General features: G+C 47.0%; 1 protein-coding gene across 3 annotated transcripts in view; it reads left to right on the forward strand.

The window, feature by feature from the left end:
- Positions 1–16,242, forward strand: part of LOC138497732 (RING finger protein 151-like) — a 506,808-nt gene that overhangs the window by 481,143 nt on the left and 9,423 nt on the right. The gene's annotated exons all lie outside the window — the stretch shown is intronic.

The following is a 16,242-nucleotide window of genomic DNA, read 5'->3' on the forward strand; positions in this document are numbered from 1 at the left end:
ACAATTGAGGTAGTGCCAGAATTTTACAAGAGGTGGGGGGCGAGGGGGGTCAACAGGTAAAAGAAGATAAACGAAACAAGCAACTAATGTATTAGGCCTGACAACATTTCAGATAGTGTTGGAGGGGGTGGAATAGGAACAAGAGGGAGGGGGAGGAGACAGACAATGAGGCTATCATACTAGATCCAGGGACAATTCTGATAGAGTAAGTGCATAGAAAAGAAAGGGGACGAGGAGAAGAGAGAGGGAAAGGAAGAAAGGGAGAAGAGGAGAGACTCAGAGTAAATCAGTGTAAAAGAGTGGAGAAGAAAGAGGGGAGAAACAAATACAGTTGCAGAAGTCCGTAATAACACATGATTTTGCAGGGAACAGCAAATGCAAGCCAGGATTCAGGATCAAGATGCAGGGAAAGCCAAGCATGAGAATAGAGACGGGTGAAGCACCATGAGTAAAATTAGTCCACAAAGTCAAATCCAAGCATTTGCAGCAGGACAGTGATGGTAGAAGCAATAGTGTATCAAGACAAACTCCTGCAATGGTATGACGTAAGGGGAGCAGAAGAAGAGGGCTAACAAGGGGTATGGGAAGGCAGGATAGAAAGAAATAAAGCAAGGCAAGAGACACATGCATACAAGAATCACAGGCAACCGGGGGGTGTTAAAATGGTTTCTGAACTCTGACCTGGTGGGCTGAGGTTCAGAAGGCCAGCCTAGTTTCTTGGAAAAGGGTAACCTTCTGGACAAGCCAAACCAATCAAGGTAGCTTGGCGGCGGTCAAGACTAGGGGCCTCATTACAAATCAGGCGGTCTGGAAATAACAGTGGCGGTAAACCCGCCGCCACCGTTGTTTCCGGACCGCCTGATCCCGACTCTTGCAGGCGGGAGGTGATGCTGCCCGTGTTTCCATGATCCCCATTCCCATTGAGTCCCATAGGACTCAATGGGAATGGGGATTAACACCATTCCGCCTCCGTGATTCCTGGAAAACCGGGGTTGTAATGCCCCGGTAATTCCAGGAATCACAGAGGCGGAATGGTAATACGAGTCCGGTGGTAATTACCTCTCAGGCTCAGGGACACTTCCGAGAAGGCTTACTTGCAGGGTTTGATGAAGCTGCCGAGAATAGTTGGTCCCAATATTCCAATGGGCGTAGCATCTTCACAGACCTTCTAGGACGACCAAATGCAGAGGGATCCCACGGGACGGCATCGGGCTCAGAGTGCCAAACCTTCCAGAGGGTCACCAGCGGTTCCTCGACTCGGCTTCTTAGCTTCAGGATACTTGGATCCTATCCTTCGTTCAGTGAGAACTCCAGAGATCGACATATTATGGTGTTTGGGGGTTTCTGTTTTCCAGAATCTCCTTCGCGCCAAAATGAAGGGGACCCAATGGGAGATCTGCTCACATACAGGCATACCAAACGTGGACCAATCACGGACCACGGTGGCCCCAGGCATTCACAGCACTCCAGACTCTATGGCACCTAGGATGTGTATTGGAGACAGACACCCCAGCCCACATCCTGGAGGCACACACACAAGGCATGCAGAAGCCTGCATAATCTTGGCGTTTCGCAGGAAAATGCATGCCCAAATAAGGACTGATCTGGGTCAGCTCGACCTGGGGAAGGCAAAGGGGCAAGATGGCCAAAGGACAGGAGAAAGAACCTTGTGGCATGGCCATATTGGAGCCAGGCCACCTATTCGTGCCAAATGCGGTAATCACGGTTTAACTGGCAGGAAAGGGTTAAAAATACATTAGAAGATAAGCTGCCACCATCCCTGTCCGTGACACACCTGCCGATCTCCTAAAAAACCCTTGGAGAGTATCTAGGGCCTTTAGAGATGATTAAGAGACCCAGGCTTACTGTACTGGAAGGTACATTGTACACTCATTACATGTTACAGAAAAGTTGCAACATTGGAAAGGACTAAGGAAACAAAGTCTCCCAGTACTGACTGTTTTAGGAGCATGTCAGTTTCCCCATAATAAGTGAGCGAAAGCCCAGGGGAGGGCAGAAGAAGGCTGGGCTCTCCTGCTAAAGTCACACTATGGTGTTAAACAGCAGCAAAAAAGTTGGGGGGTACACAACTGGAGGGAAAATTACACATAAATGGAGAAATCTTTCCTAACGGGGGGGGGGGTGGCAGAGAAAGCGGCATACAAACATCACAGACAACCTGGGGGGGGCATAGGAAGCAGCATAAAAAACATCACAGGTAACTGGGGGGGGGCAGGGGAAGCGGCATACAAAACATCACAGGCAACCAGGGTGGGGGCAGATGGAGCAGCATACAAACATCACAGGCAACCGGAGGGGGCAGAGGAAATGGCATACAAGCATCACAGGCAACCGGGGGGCAGAGGAAGCGGCGGCATACAAACATCACAGGCAACCGGGGGGGCAGAGGAAGCGGCATACAAACATCACAGGCAACCGGGGGGGCAGAGGAAGCGACATACAAATATCACAGGCAACTAGGGGGGGGGGTGGGCAGAGGAAGCACTATACAAACATCACAGGCAACCGGGGGGGGGGGCGGGCAGAGGAAGCGGCATACAAGCATCACAGGCAACCGGCGGGGGCAGAGGAAGCGGCATCACAGGTAACCAGGGTGGGGGCATATGGAGCAGCATACAAACATCACAGGCAACCGGCGGGCAGAGGAAGTGGCATACAAGCATCACAGGCAACCAGGGGGGGGCAGAGGAAGCTGCATACAAACATCACAGGCAACCGGAGGGGCAGAGGAAGCTGCATACAAACATCACAGGCAACTAGGGGGGCAGAGGAAGTGCTATACAAACATCGCAGGCAACAGGGGGCAGAGGAAGCGGAATACAAGCATCACAGGCAACCGGGGGGGCAGAGGAAGCAGCATACAAGCATCACAGGAAACCGGGGGGAGTGAAGCAGAGGAAGCGGCATACAAACATCACAGGCAACCGGGGGTGGAGGAAGTGGCATACAAACATCACAGGTAACAAGGCGGGGGCAGAGGAAGTGGCATACAAGCATCACAGGCAATTAGGGGGGCAGAGGAAGCGGCATACAAGCATCACAGGCAACTGGGGGGCAGAGGAAGCAGGTAGCGGACAGGGAGAGCAGACAGGGGCCTTTCAAACGGGCCTTGGAGGATGGCTGGCATTCGCTTGCCGGCTCGCCTGATTGGTGCAGGTGTAAGGGAAGTGCACCAATCACAGGCAAACAGGCAGAGCACAGGTAGGCCAGCTGGAACCACGAGGAAGGGATTGGCCATGTTGAAAGGCCTGATCATCAATCCTGGCAATGGGTAATATGCACAAAAAAGCCCACGTGGTAAATACTGTTGGGCATAACGTGGCAGGCAGACTCACATTGAATAATAAAATCACTTGGTGTGGAAAATGATTTTCGGAGCGCGTTGCTCCCAGCATAGCGTTCATTGTAATAAAAGCGCAGTGGGCTTACCTTCCGTTTGAAGAATCACAGGGTCAAGGATCCTAGGGCTTCCAGGCCACGGGAAGAGATGTAGACCATCCAGGGTCAAAGTGAGGGAGAAGAAGAAAGGTAAGGCAGGATACTGGTTCCTATAAACGGGCCCTGGAGGCGGGCTGGCATTTGGTGTTTAGAAGGACGGAGGCAGCCCTGAGGATGGGCCATTTGGTCCAAAACACATCTGCTACAGCCTTGGCTGTCTTTTAATGAAAACTGCTGCTTTACAACAATAAAGAGATGCATGTGAAGAATTTTGGATTATGAAACTTTGATTACAGGATTAACAATGTTTAAATTGCAATAGTGTTTACTACAAATTGCTGCCCCCAGTTCTGTTGAATTGTTACATCAGAAGATTCTTTTTTCTAGTTTGTCCTGGTTCAGTGTTATCGGGTTACTTGGAGACGCCTTGACGCATGGCATTAATGAACAATATATTTATTGGTTTAACGAGTGTGGTCCCACCCTTATCCTTTGCTTGAGCTAGACCTGCACTCATTCTAGGAAGTTGACTAGTGATGATGGTGAAATGTTCATATAGACAAAAGATACTATTAAAACAGACTCCAGCAGCAACATATTTTCATCATCTTGCTCCTTTTCTGAATATTGGAACAAAAGTCGTGCGGATCAGGTCTCTGACTACTTCCCCTATTTCTGTTCAACCACATGAAGCAGCATAAGGCACGTAAAACCGGGTGTTCCCCATTTTTACACGCGTGCACTTGGATGCTTGGTAATCAATGCAGTCGCATTACATGAATCCCTCAAGACTCTGCCTTCCCTTTGAATATGCAGAAAGGCAGACAGAATCCCGAGGGACCCCAGCCTCTCTGCCCCATCAAAAGGCAATGTTTTGTTTAACACAAAACATTTTTGAAAAATGAAAAAAGAAATTAAACAACTCCTATAACAATCAAAAAGAAGCCAGAAACAGAAGAAAGAACAAAATCATAAAATCTTAACATAGTAAAATTGATTATAAAATCAAAATAAGAAGAAAATAAAAAACAATCCATCACAGATCTTGAGTTCATCTCTGTTTTTCTTTCTTATTCCCAGTCAGATTTAATTAGTTACTTGGGCTTGGTTTGCAGTATTTTATCAATTGTTGGTCAGATAAATCTTTGATGACTTTATCCAAATTATTTGTGAGAATTTGACCTCCTCTTTCAAACCTCTGTAACCGATTACCAGCTCTATTTACAGACAGCTCCTGTGTGTAACAGGGTGCCAAGGAATTTTCTCCAAGCCTGAGAACAGTTTCCAGCATTGCATGATCATTTGAGTTTCCCTCTGTTAGGGTGAATTTTATACAATTATCAAAAATTCCTTTTGTAACAAAAATATAATCAATTGTCGAGAAAGACGACCCCCCCACCAAGTAGAGGCACAGGAGATGTCTCCCTCAACGTTGCCGTTTAACATTCTTAAATCCCATTCTGACATAAAATCACACCATGTATACCCAATTATAGATTTCTATTTGTCTACAAAGTGATGCATTGGGCATTAAAGTCCCCCATTATTATTAACTCATATGAGGGATACTGTAAAGAGTAATCTACCAGGAGATCTGAGAGATTTTGCAGGAAATTCATTAACAGAATTATCAGAGTATTCCAATAGATAGTAACTATAATCCAGTTTGACCCAATTAAATTGCCTCTGCCCTGTGTAACATTTGATAGCAATATTTTTAGGAAAAACTAATTTTTACAGGCAAACAGCAGACCCCCACTCGGGCAGGCCCTGCCACAGAATTTAGCAGGCTGTTGATACAAAGAAAAACCATCAATACCCAAATCTTCATTTGACCAAGTTTCCTGGAACGATATAAGATCAAAGTTTTGGAAAATATAAGATTTCCTAGTGTCCTTAGAGAAAGAATGGTATACTCTTGTGTTCCAGGATAAGATCCTTATATCTTGATTAACTAAAGTGTCGGTTCCCGGATACCCATTTTAAGAAAAACTTGGGATATAGTTTCCGGTATCATTTCCCACTTATTGGATGGAGCCACGATGGAACTGTCCATATTTGGCTGTGGACGAGTTAACACTTGATTTGCTGGATTGACAGATATTTTGTGTATTTGAGGGCATTCTCTTGATACTAGGAAACCCCTCTTCAGCCATTCTTCTTTGGCCCACATGATTGTGTCCAAAGCTAATTTTGACTTCATCGATACTTTGGCAATATTCGCATTGGGATTGGCTGGAAAACTCACTCAATCTATATCCGATGTGAAAAGATACTTCAATTCTGACATTAACTTCATCTCTGCTAGGATTCTTGGTCGATTTAGAGGCGTATGTTGTGTTTTGTCAGCTGACCTTTTTGACAGAAATACTTTCAAGCCGAGGGTCCCGTCCTGGATGTTCTTATTTGACCGCTGATGGACAGGAGCCTTAATCATCAGAGTTAATTTGAAGACAGGATCAGTCTTTCGTGTTTTATCGACTTCTGCCCTGTTACTGTATTTATCACAGGATATTTTTCTATAGCCCTGGAAATCTGTTGATCGTCTCCCACTTGATCCCTCAAATCATCTTGTAGAGTTTTTTCTTTTCCCTGTGGTGCTCTTTTGAATTTTTGCTTTCAAGAAAATAGGGGCAATTTTTCAGAATGGCGATGTAATGCTCACCTGATTCCCACGGAGGCGCGGGTCTTGGCAGGAAGGTGTCTGTGACTCGAAAAGTGATGTGCAGGACTCGATTGGCTTCTGGGGTCGAACCTCTTCGCACTGTGTGTCGGACTCGAAGAGTGAGGTTTCTGCAGGTGAAAGAATATGGGAGTTAATGATCTGGATTGTGGAGTGTCTCTCTCTCTCTCTCTCTCTCTCTCTTCCCAGCTTTTCCGTAGAGCCCCCAGGTCAACTTGCTCCCCTTAAATAGGTGAATGCTGGACTCTCCATCTGCGTCTGATGCAGGGTGCCGTTGCCAGTTCCTTCACTGGTGAAACATAGGCCTCTTGAATTCAGAGGATGATTACCGTCGTTATTTGCATGAGCGGTGAGTTTCTGGACACCTTTTAGTCTTTATAGTCTTTTGGTGCGTGGCACTTTAATATCAAATAAGACTCGTATAATACTTTTCCCCTTTTGTCTTGCAGGACTCTCGAGATGGAAGATGGAGTGAAGCGCCTGGAACTTCGTAAGTAAGGCAAGCGCTCTAATGGTCTTTTTCCTTGCAGCCTTGTTCGTGCTGAAGAGACGCCGGAGTATCCGCAGGCGTTCTATTGCGACGAGCGCGGAGGGCGCGTAAGTAAATACCTGTCTTTGTCTCCTCTTTTTGTCTTTCAGATGCTAGACAGCAGCGCCAGAGTTCGCGGAATGCCAGTAAGTAAGTACAATGCTTTTGTTTTCACAGGCGGCGATGCAGAATGAAGGATTCCGGAATTCACAGCGTGCCGGTAAGTATGGCAATGCTTTTGTCTTTGCAGGTGGAGATGCGGCGTGATGAAACGGCCGCAGCCGATGGATCAGGTGAGTAAGCACTGCGTGTAAAGTTCGCCTTGCTAACCTGTTGTTTCTTGTCTTTGCAGGTGCTGATGTTGTCTGGATGCAGAAATGGTAAGTAGGATTCTTGCAGGTTCAGGATCGGAAGAAGAAAGGCCGGAGCAGACTCGGTGAGCGTTCTGCTGCAGATGCAGAATAACGCGAAGCACGCTTCATCTATCGGGTGTGGTTTAAATAGCCTTGGAGTGATGAGGCGTCTTCTTCCACGGCCCCGCCTAGGTAAGAAAAGAGTTCCAGTTTCCAGAAGAGTTCCAGTGCTGTATCCAGGGAGTAGAGCTGCCCCACCCAGGTAAGAAAGTAGTTCCTGTTCACAGATGGCTTCTAAGTGGCTGGTAAGTAAGCAGCATGGTCTGCTGCAGGTAAGTCCACCCAAGCATCTTCACACCTATTATGAGCCCGGCGCTTCCAGTGCCGGGACCGATGGTTTAGATGAGCCTGGTGCCACCGGCGCCAGGACAAGGTCCAAAGGTCCCAGTGGGCACTGGCTGGTGCCTAGGATTAGGGTTAGGGGCCTGCTTCCAAGGACGTTGGGCTGGTCCTGGCTCCTTGGAAGCAGTGATCATGACAGGCGAGCTCGGTTTAGATTTTTGCTTCAGCTTCAGGAAGATCGGTGCTATATTCCTTGGAGGGTGAATTATATCCATTTGGCTGCCCACTGTAGCCTTTATCACTTCCGGTATATTTACTTCTCTGTTTTATGTTCCTCTGAGTTCGCATCCTTCAGATTTTTAATGAAGCAATTTGTGTTAATCCTTGATTCTTCTTGGTTTGTTTTGTCTGGTCCAACTTTTCCTCTACAAGAGATCTCTTTTTATCTTTATTCATTCTTTTCCTCTGTTTTTTTTGTTTTACCATTTGTTTTCTTTCTCCATTTCTCTCCTTTTTCCTTTAGAGATGATGTATCATTCACACTGGCTTCCTCACCTATAGTTCTGGGGATCTCCTCCTGCTCAACTAGTTGGGCCAGCAGTATGAATTCTTCCATAACAGAAGCTGACAGAGGTGTGTCATTCAAGTTATTTTCCAGGCAGTCCTCTCAAAATGGTTGCAAGCACTTCGGAGAGCTTCCGTACAGACAGGGAGTAAAACTCTGATCCAATCTAGAGTTCATAATTGCCAGTTCTTCTTTTATCCCCTTCCATTGATTGGTTAGAGATTTCTCCATTTGATTCCCTGATATTAGATGAAGTTGCCATTGATTCTTCAGTTGATTCATTTACAGCAGATTTTAATGCAACCATATTTGATTCTTTTGTCTCCATATCTTTTGTAAACTCAAGTAGAATCCCTGAGTGCTGTTGGACTTCTTGTTTCAGATTTTCATAGACTTTTACCAAGGAACTCAGCACAAAGTTCAGGGCCACTATTGTTGGAGGGGCCCACTTCCTGTGCTCTATTTGGATCTGGAGCTATCTCCCTAGATGTTAAGCAATTATTGATCTGTGTAGATTATGGTAAAACACCTTTTTCACCCTCCATATCTTCCCACAATTCGGACACAGCGTTAAGCTCATATGATGAATTTACAGGGAGTGGATTCTCTCCAACCTCCAAGTCCCCCACAGGGTATGAGTGTTGTTGGTGGTTTGTTCTGGCTCCAGCCCTTAAGGTTGCAATATTACTTGTTCATTCACTTGCTGTTGAGAATGCGTGTCTTCAAGTTGACATGATGATCTCAGCGGGAAGTGGTCTCCGATGGTATTTTTCATTGTTGTAGTAGTAACGGTGTAGTTTAGATTTGCACTCAAAGAATCTTTTAACATCTGATTAACTGGAGTAGATTCTCTAATTTCTTTTGAGTTAATCTTTAAAGAGTCTGTCAGGCATGAGCTAGTCGGCTTTGGGTGTCTGTCGGAAAAAGGCTCTGCGGGGGATAGAACCTGCCGCCCCCATGATTTATAAGGTCGAAAAGTAGACCTGCCCCTAGAGGCAATGTTTTCAGAGAGGACAGTTGGTGATATTTGTCCGATCGTTCTGAATATTTCCCCTGTAGTGCACTCCGTAAATTATACGGCTTAAAGAAAATGTCCAGTTGGCATCCAAAGTTCGAAAAAGGAAATATAGTAAAAGGGGGGGGGGAAGAGAAATGAAGGTGGTGTACTAATTAGTAAGCTGAAATGTCAGTTTACCTTGGAGCGGTTATGTCTCCTTTAGCACTCGTCACTCTAAACCGGCTCGGCCGACCGCCAGACCGCTCAGACTGTAGACCACGCTGCAGCTCCACTCCAATGACTTTTTGTAGAAATAAAGCACTGTGAACAGTGTGTTCTGGTAGCTCCTCCATTTCAGCAGTAAACACGGCAAACAGACTCTTCGACTGCTCAGACTGCAGACCACTTTGAAGCTCCACTCCACAGCCCGCTCCGCGGCCGCAGTGAGTTTTTGTAGAAAGAAAACTCTGTGAACAGTGTGTTCTGGTAGTTCCTCCTTTCCACTAGTAAACACGGCAAACAGACTCTTTGACTGCTCAGGCTGCAGACCACTCTGCAGCTCCACTCTGCGGCCCGCTCCCAAAGTTGGCAGAGATGATTGCAAATTTCCCACACAGAGCAGGAAAAGCCACAGAGCAGATTGCCCCGCTCCATCCAGGGAATACAAAACAAAATGACATAGAAAGGGAGAACAAATAGTTTTCCTCTGTGCATTTTACTGCTTAGAAAATGAGGACGAAAGTGATTCTCACGTAAACTAAACAGACATTGTTTGGATCAGGTCACATTCAGAGAATCTTTATTCCACAGGGCTGTGGGAGAAAAAAAGTCAAGTCAAACAGAGAAACCACTGTAATTGAAGAGAATGCTCCCTTCCCTGACAGTTCAAAAGGCCTTTATACATTTTCTATCACATAGGTTTCAACACCAAGTACTGTCATAGATGGCGTTAATAATCCACAGAAACTGGGAGGCAGTTCAAGGGGTTTTATTAAATATATACAATGGGCTGCTCTGGTATTCTGGGTGGGTGAGGTGGGACACCTTAAGGGCGGTTCCTCTCTCTTTCTCGTGTCACCCGTGTGCTCCCTTCACCGTAGCCTAGGCTTTCCTAATCCTCAGGATGACTGTAAACTACAGATAGGTAACGGCTACTATCTAATAACTTGCTTGCTAGCGGTGAGGGCCTAAGGCTAAAGCTTTATCTATCTGGCTCCTCCCAGGATTCTTCTTTGGGTTCCCTATCTTTACACTCCTCAGATCATTTCAAAAGTAATCACGTTTTTTAATGTGCCATTAAAATACACTCTGGTCAGTTCTCTCCCTTAGTCACTCCCTTCTTCTCCTTTCCCTGATCTTAGCACTCTTCTCTCCTCCCCAGCTCCAATACCTCCTCCTCTCCTCCCTCTTTGTCTACTTTTGACTGTCCCTCTCGCCTTTCCTTTTCATGTACCACAGCACCCTCTAACTCTCACCCCTCCTTGCTCCTCTCCTCACACCCATTATTGCTACTCTCATCCACCTACATTTGGTGCCCTACCCGCCCTTCCAGGCATATAGTGGATCTGAACCAGCACCCAGAAGGTTTCTTCAGGCACATTACCCTGGGCGTACAGATGGTGATAGCAGGAGCGTCCTTTTGTAATGTTTTTCTTGCTCCTCTCTCACGATGCTACTTTGAATGGAGAGCTCCTGGTATCTGGGGAGAGGGCACAGATTCTCAGTGGGCCCCCTCATCCCATAGACTAGGTACCTCCTCTGGCTTGCTCTTGCTGCTATAGGGGACGTCAAAGTCATCTACTTCAGACCCATTGCTGTAGGACTACAGCCCTGAGGTGTACTGTTTCCTTCACTGAGGGTTCCTCGTCGTTTTCTCCTCTCTGGCTCCTTTTCAGGCTCAGTGGGCTAATCTTGGTGTTCAGGCACCTCTGTGCTTCTGCCACACCCCACGGTCACTATGTCCTTTCCTTCCCAGTAGTAGGCACTACACCCAGTCTTCCAAGTAATCCTTTAGGTCAGCTTGAGGATGTTCCTCTTGCCAAGAAGATGTTGCATCATCTGTGGTTGGCATGGATTTCCAAGGAAAGCACCAACTATCTTTGTAGACCTGACCCCCCACTCAGGGTCTATGTGTCTCTCTGTGATCCGTATGGTGTTCCTACAATACCAGCTATCTCCCCTTCTGCTGCTTTGGAGTTTGTCAACTACTCCTCTCTCCTCCTCATTCTCCAGGATTTTGGGTTCTACACATCTGCTCTCGCCTGGAATGCCTCCTACCGGAAAAAGGTTGATCCTTTAACAAATCAACTGGAATTCTCAAACCTCTGGTACCACCACGCTCCCTGTTGGCATCCCCCAAGAATCATTTGTTGGATCTCTGCTCTTCACCCTCTATACCTCTGTCCTTTTTGCTGATTACAATCACATTTTCTTCTCCTTTACATCCTACACCACAGCCATATCTGAACGGATTATTAACTATCTCACTGCAGTTAGCCACTGATGGCTCCTTGCTGCCACATGCTGAACTCTTCTAAAACAGAAGTCCTCTGTCTCCCGACTTCCAATGTCATCCCTAGCCTCCTATCTCCTTTCCATCTAACTTTTGTGCCCCCTAGCCCAAGGCTCGCAATATTGGGATCCTCTTTCATAACGATATCCAACTTCAACAATTTATCGCTACCCCCTGCCTCGTCATTTTCTTACTAACCACTCTACTAAAAACTGTAATCTCCACCCTCGTGTTCAGCAAACTTGATTGCTGCTCAAGCCTACTCCTTGGCCTTCCTCTCTATACTTTCCTCCCTCTAGGCAAAGTCCTCAGCTTTGCCACCCGCACTCTCTACAACCTACCCAGATCCTCTCCCACTTCTCCTTACCGACTAATTTTGCACTTAACCTCATTGTCCCATGCCCTCTGTGTGCCACTCTTGCTTCCACCCTTGCTCCCTACTTGCCGTGCTCCACTGGAACCCACTGCCCATCCTCCCCATCTGACACTACACTCGCTCCAGTGACGCTTAATTAATGTTGTTTATTTATACAATACTCCCCTTTAGTTTGAAGCACGTTCACGCGTGGTTAATGTTACCTTTTGTAAATCACCAGTTTTCTTATACACATATTTATTTTCGGTTTGTTTTGTCCATGGAATATGTCCCACTTTTTTACTCCCTCATAAAGTTGCTCACCACTTGTTCTCATCTTTGTGCTATTGTACAGGCATCATTTGTCTGACTGCCTCCACCATCTGTAAATGTGTTATTGTAAGCCATGTCTGATCGACAGTTCTTCAAATAAATACACATTCAAATTAATCCTATGAGCACCATGGAGATTCTGTTCTGGGTCTAATCGGTTTATTTTAGGGGCGTGGCCAAGCCGGGAGCCAGAGCAGACGTGTCTCTCATCGCTCTGTGATTCGAAGGCCCAGGGGTTTGGGGGGGAAAATGCCTGGTGCTCGGGACCGTCCAGAACCATCAGAAAACAAATGGTGTACACTGCCCATTCACCAGGCTTCATGGAGGCTTGCTAATTTCCCATACAGAAGTGGAAAATCGCCGTCCTGGTTCGTCTGCGCCAGACACATGATCACCAACAACAGCGGGTCGGCGCTTCCCGTGGAGAGGTTCCCTGCAAGCAGAAAATCAAAGCCCCTGACTGTCAGGAGTGGCCTCTCGCAGCACGCCCAGGTGGTAGCCGTGTAAATTGAGGCCCCCGGTGGATGCTGGCTATACCATCGAGGATTCTGCGGTCTGCTCAGGGTGGGGCACTCCCGGTGACATTGCAGAGTCCTCCCCGGGCACGTGATTTAACATCACCAGCCCAGGAGGGCCTAGTAGACTAGTGCAGACCTTTCCCTCATGATCTCAACGTGTTTGCGGGGCACTGGAACAAATGGCCTCACTCACTGGGCCCTATTAAGAGTGGAGCAGCGATTTGGAAGGTCTGGAGGTGGGAGAGGGTACATTGTCCCTCACAGCACCAGGCCTTGCAATTTGCAGGGGTCCATCCACTCAGGAGCAGCGGTATCGTGATCCCACTCATGTGAATCTGAGCCGTAAGGTACGGCATCATTGTGACCTTCTACATTAACTCTTATGTCTCACCTGCCACTACAGATGTTGCACCCAAACCAAAAGGGAACCATTTTAGAACAATACCCCCAGATCTAAGAATGCCTTACCGCCAGGGTTCCTGCCACACAGTTAAGGAGCCAATCTCTGAGAGGATCTTGCTAAGGGGTAGCGAACAGGAGCATGTTGCACTGCATCCTTACCCTGGGTCGAGTTTGTCACTCCGCAAATATAAGGGCTGCGTCAGAGGATTCAAGCAGAACTGGCCCCTGTTACCCTGAAGCCACTCCCTGTGAAGCTCCATTATCAGCAGAAGTGGGCTGAAGGGCGAGAGTTCCCTGCCCTGATTCACCCTAGTCAAACAGGATTTATAACCGGGCGCTGTGCACAGGATAACATCCGGCAGGCCATCAACACAATTTAATTTGGGAGGGCAAATAACACCCAGACGACCTTGTTGGCGCTGGACGCTGAAAAGGCATTTGATAGGGTGGATTGGAAGTTCATTAGACTTGCGCTACAAAAGGGCAGTTTTGTTGGACTGCTGATGGCCTGCTATACATCTCTCCGGACCAGAATAACGATCAATTTCTGTTACTTGCTCACCGTCCCCATTCGCAGGTGCACCCGTCAAGGATGCCCGTTGTCCCCTTTCATTCATGATGGAGCCCCTAGAGGCTTACACCTCATATCAGGGGGATAATCGTAGGCGGAGTAGAACATAAGGTTGCTTTTTTTACGTGGACGATATACTACTGTTTATGAACTGTACGCGGGAAATGCTCCGAGCAATCATGGGCCTGTTGGCTGACTTCAGAGAAGCTTTGGGCTTTACGGTCAATACAGAGGGAGTCCAAAGAGCTAAATATCTCTGAGACTGGCGATAATATGGCTCTCATTAAACTGGAATTTGAATTCCAGTGGGTTCAGAAAGAACTCTATTATATGGGAATACAATTGACCCCTTTGTTCGCTGTTCTATATAAGACTAACTTTGTGCCTCTGTTTAGGGATATGGCGGGGGACCGATCGCGATTGGCTTCGTAAGAATTCTCTTGGCTCAAACGGTGAACAGTGGTAAAGATGAATATCGTTCCCAGACTACATTCTTTCACCTCTGCTCCTCCTGTCCCTGTACCTTTGCCACTGTTGCATACACTTCACCGGAAGGTATTGAGGAGGGCCTAGACCTAGGGTCAGAGGGAGGGAAGCTCATGCATGCAAACAAATACAGCGGATGCTGGGGGCTTCCCATTCTCTGGAATTATGTGGCCCTGCCAACATGGCACACATCTTTACATGGAGGAGAGGGAGAGCCCAGTGGGTGGGAATGGAGCAGTCCGTCAAAGATATATTGCTGCGGGATCTCCCACACATGTTGTTGAATAGAACGGCTGGGGGCCGCCTTTTGCCTATCACTAACACCTCTCTGGTATACTGGGACAGAGCGATTAAACAGTGACGGGAGCAGAGTGGTCTAGGCCCACTTTCGCAGGTGCTGGGTAACCCACGATTGACTCCGGGGTACGGACGGGGGGCGTTTGCACGCTGGTATAGAGGAGGCTTCACTCGATTACATCAGCTCTACCGGGAGGGAGCTCCAATGATGTTTGAAGAGTGTAAGGCCGGATTTCACCTACCTGTGGCTGAACGATTTCGATACTGCCAACTTCACCACTGGATCCCTAATCCCGATACAAGGAAGGTGGGGACTAGAGCCCTATTGGTACTAAAGCTTAACCAGGAGGAGGCATGTACATCTAAGAGAATCTATAAGCTCTATAAATTACTGGAGTGGCCTGACCGGGAGCCTAGATTCGCTGGGAGCGGGATTTGGGGTGCCTGATAACCCAAGGAGAATTGGAGTCGGATATGGCAGAGAGCGACGACCTCATCAAAATGCGTTGTCAACCAAGAAAGCACTTGCAAGGTTCTGTATAGGTGTTATATGTTCCCCACATGTGTACATAAGAAAGATGCCGCTATCTCTCTGCGCTGTTGGTGGACTGTGGTCAGAATGAGGCTATTTCCAAGTGTGGCCATCGTGTGGTAAGGCACAGGCCTTTTGGCGGGAGGTAGTGGATCTCATTGTGGTCATATCTGGCGCACAGCTACCACTGGACCTGGGGCTGGTCTTGGTGGGGGAACCAGTGGAGGCTACATATACCATGTGCGGGCACAGGGCGGCCCCGATCTCTCAGATTCCTGTGGAGGCCCGCATAGCCATGGCTAAAAAAAGCAAAGATGGTACGTACCTTGAAAGCGAACAGCGTCTGCACGAGAATCTTGAAGGTAATATACACCTTGGATCATGGCCCATTTGTGGATCACTATAAATGAATACTGAAGCCTGCATTTTTCTGGAAAGACCAATATGGTTCTTTATTATTAATGGGAGTTTCACCATGATTTACACAGGTGAACTATCACTGAATGATTATATCATTTAGTATATCTCTATCACACGTTCCATTAACTATGTGGACAAGGACAGAATTTAAAGTCAGTTCATGCCCATTAGATAATATACCAGAATCGCATATGGGGTACATTCGTGCTAGCCTTCTGAGTAGTGCCAATTGGACAATTGGAAACAATCTTTACTACCACTAAGGAGTATGTATGGCACATGCCAGTTCTTATTGATGACAACTACTCAAGGGCTGTGTATGCAAGGACACATATCAATAGATAACTTAATAATTATTCATTTTATTTTGGCATTTGTATAGCACACCAAACCCTTAGGCATCTGGGCACTTTAAGCTTAAGAAGGTGGTTAGTTGAAATGTCCCTGTATGCATGCATGTATGTATGTCAATACCGGCTATGTATCGTTTCGAGCTTTAAGGGGATGCCAGTGTTATTTCTAGGCAGTCTTCTTTCTATACGGCAATTGGCTTAATTGTAGCTGTAAATAACTCCTTGGGTAATAAACATTTCTTAGTCTCGGGTGGATAGCTCAGGGGCAACGTGCTTGCCTTGAAAACAAGACGACACAGCAACACAGGTTCGATCCCCGGGTCCGTGCTTAGAAACCTCTGGGTATTAAGCGCGTTATAAATAACCTATCATATCATATAATCAAGCGTGCCCTCAGCCAGCAATATGTGCGTCTTGAATCTGTTCCGTGCGATGAATTTCTGTTAAAAATCAGCACTGGAAACGCCAACAGTTGCATGTTCCTGCTACTGCCATAACATGCATAATCAGAAGACGTATATAAAAATGAGCTGTA

This window comes from Ambystoma mexicanum, chromosome 5q, assembly GCF_040938575.1.
Source record: "Ambystoma mexicanum isolate Mex_15411 chromosome 5q, UKY_AmexF1_1, whole genome shotgun sequence".
NCBI lineage: Eukaryota > Metazoa > Chordata > Amphibia > Caudata > Ambystomatidae > Ambystoma > Ambystoma mexicanum.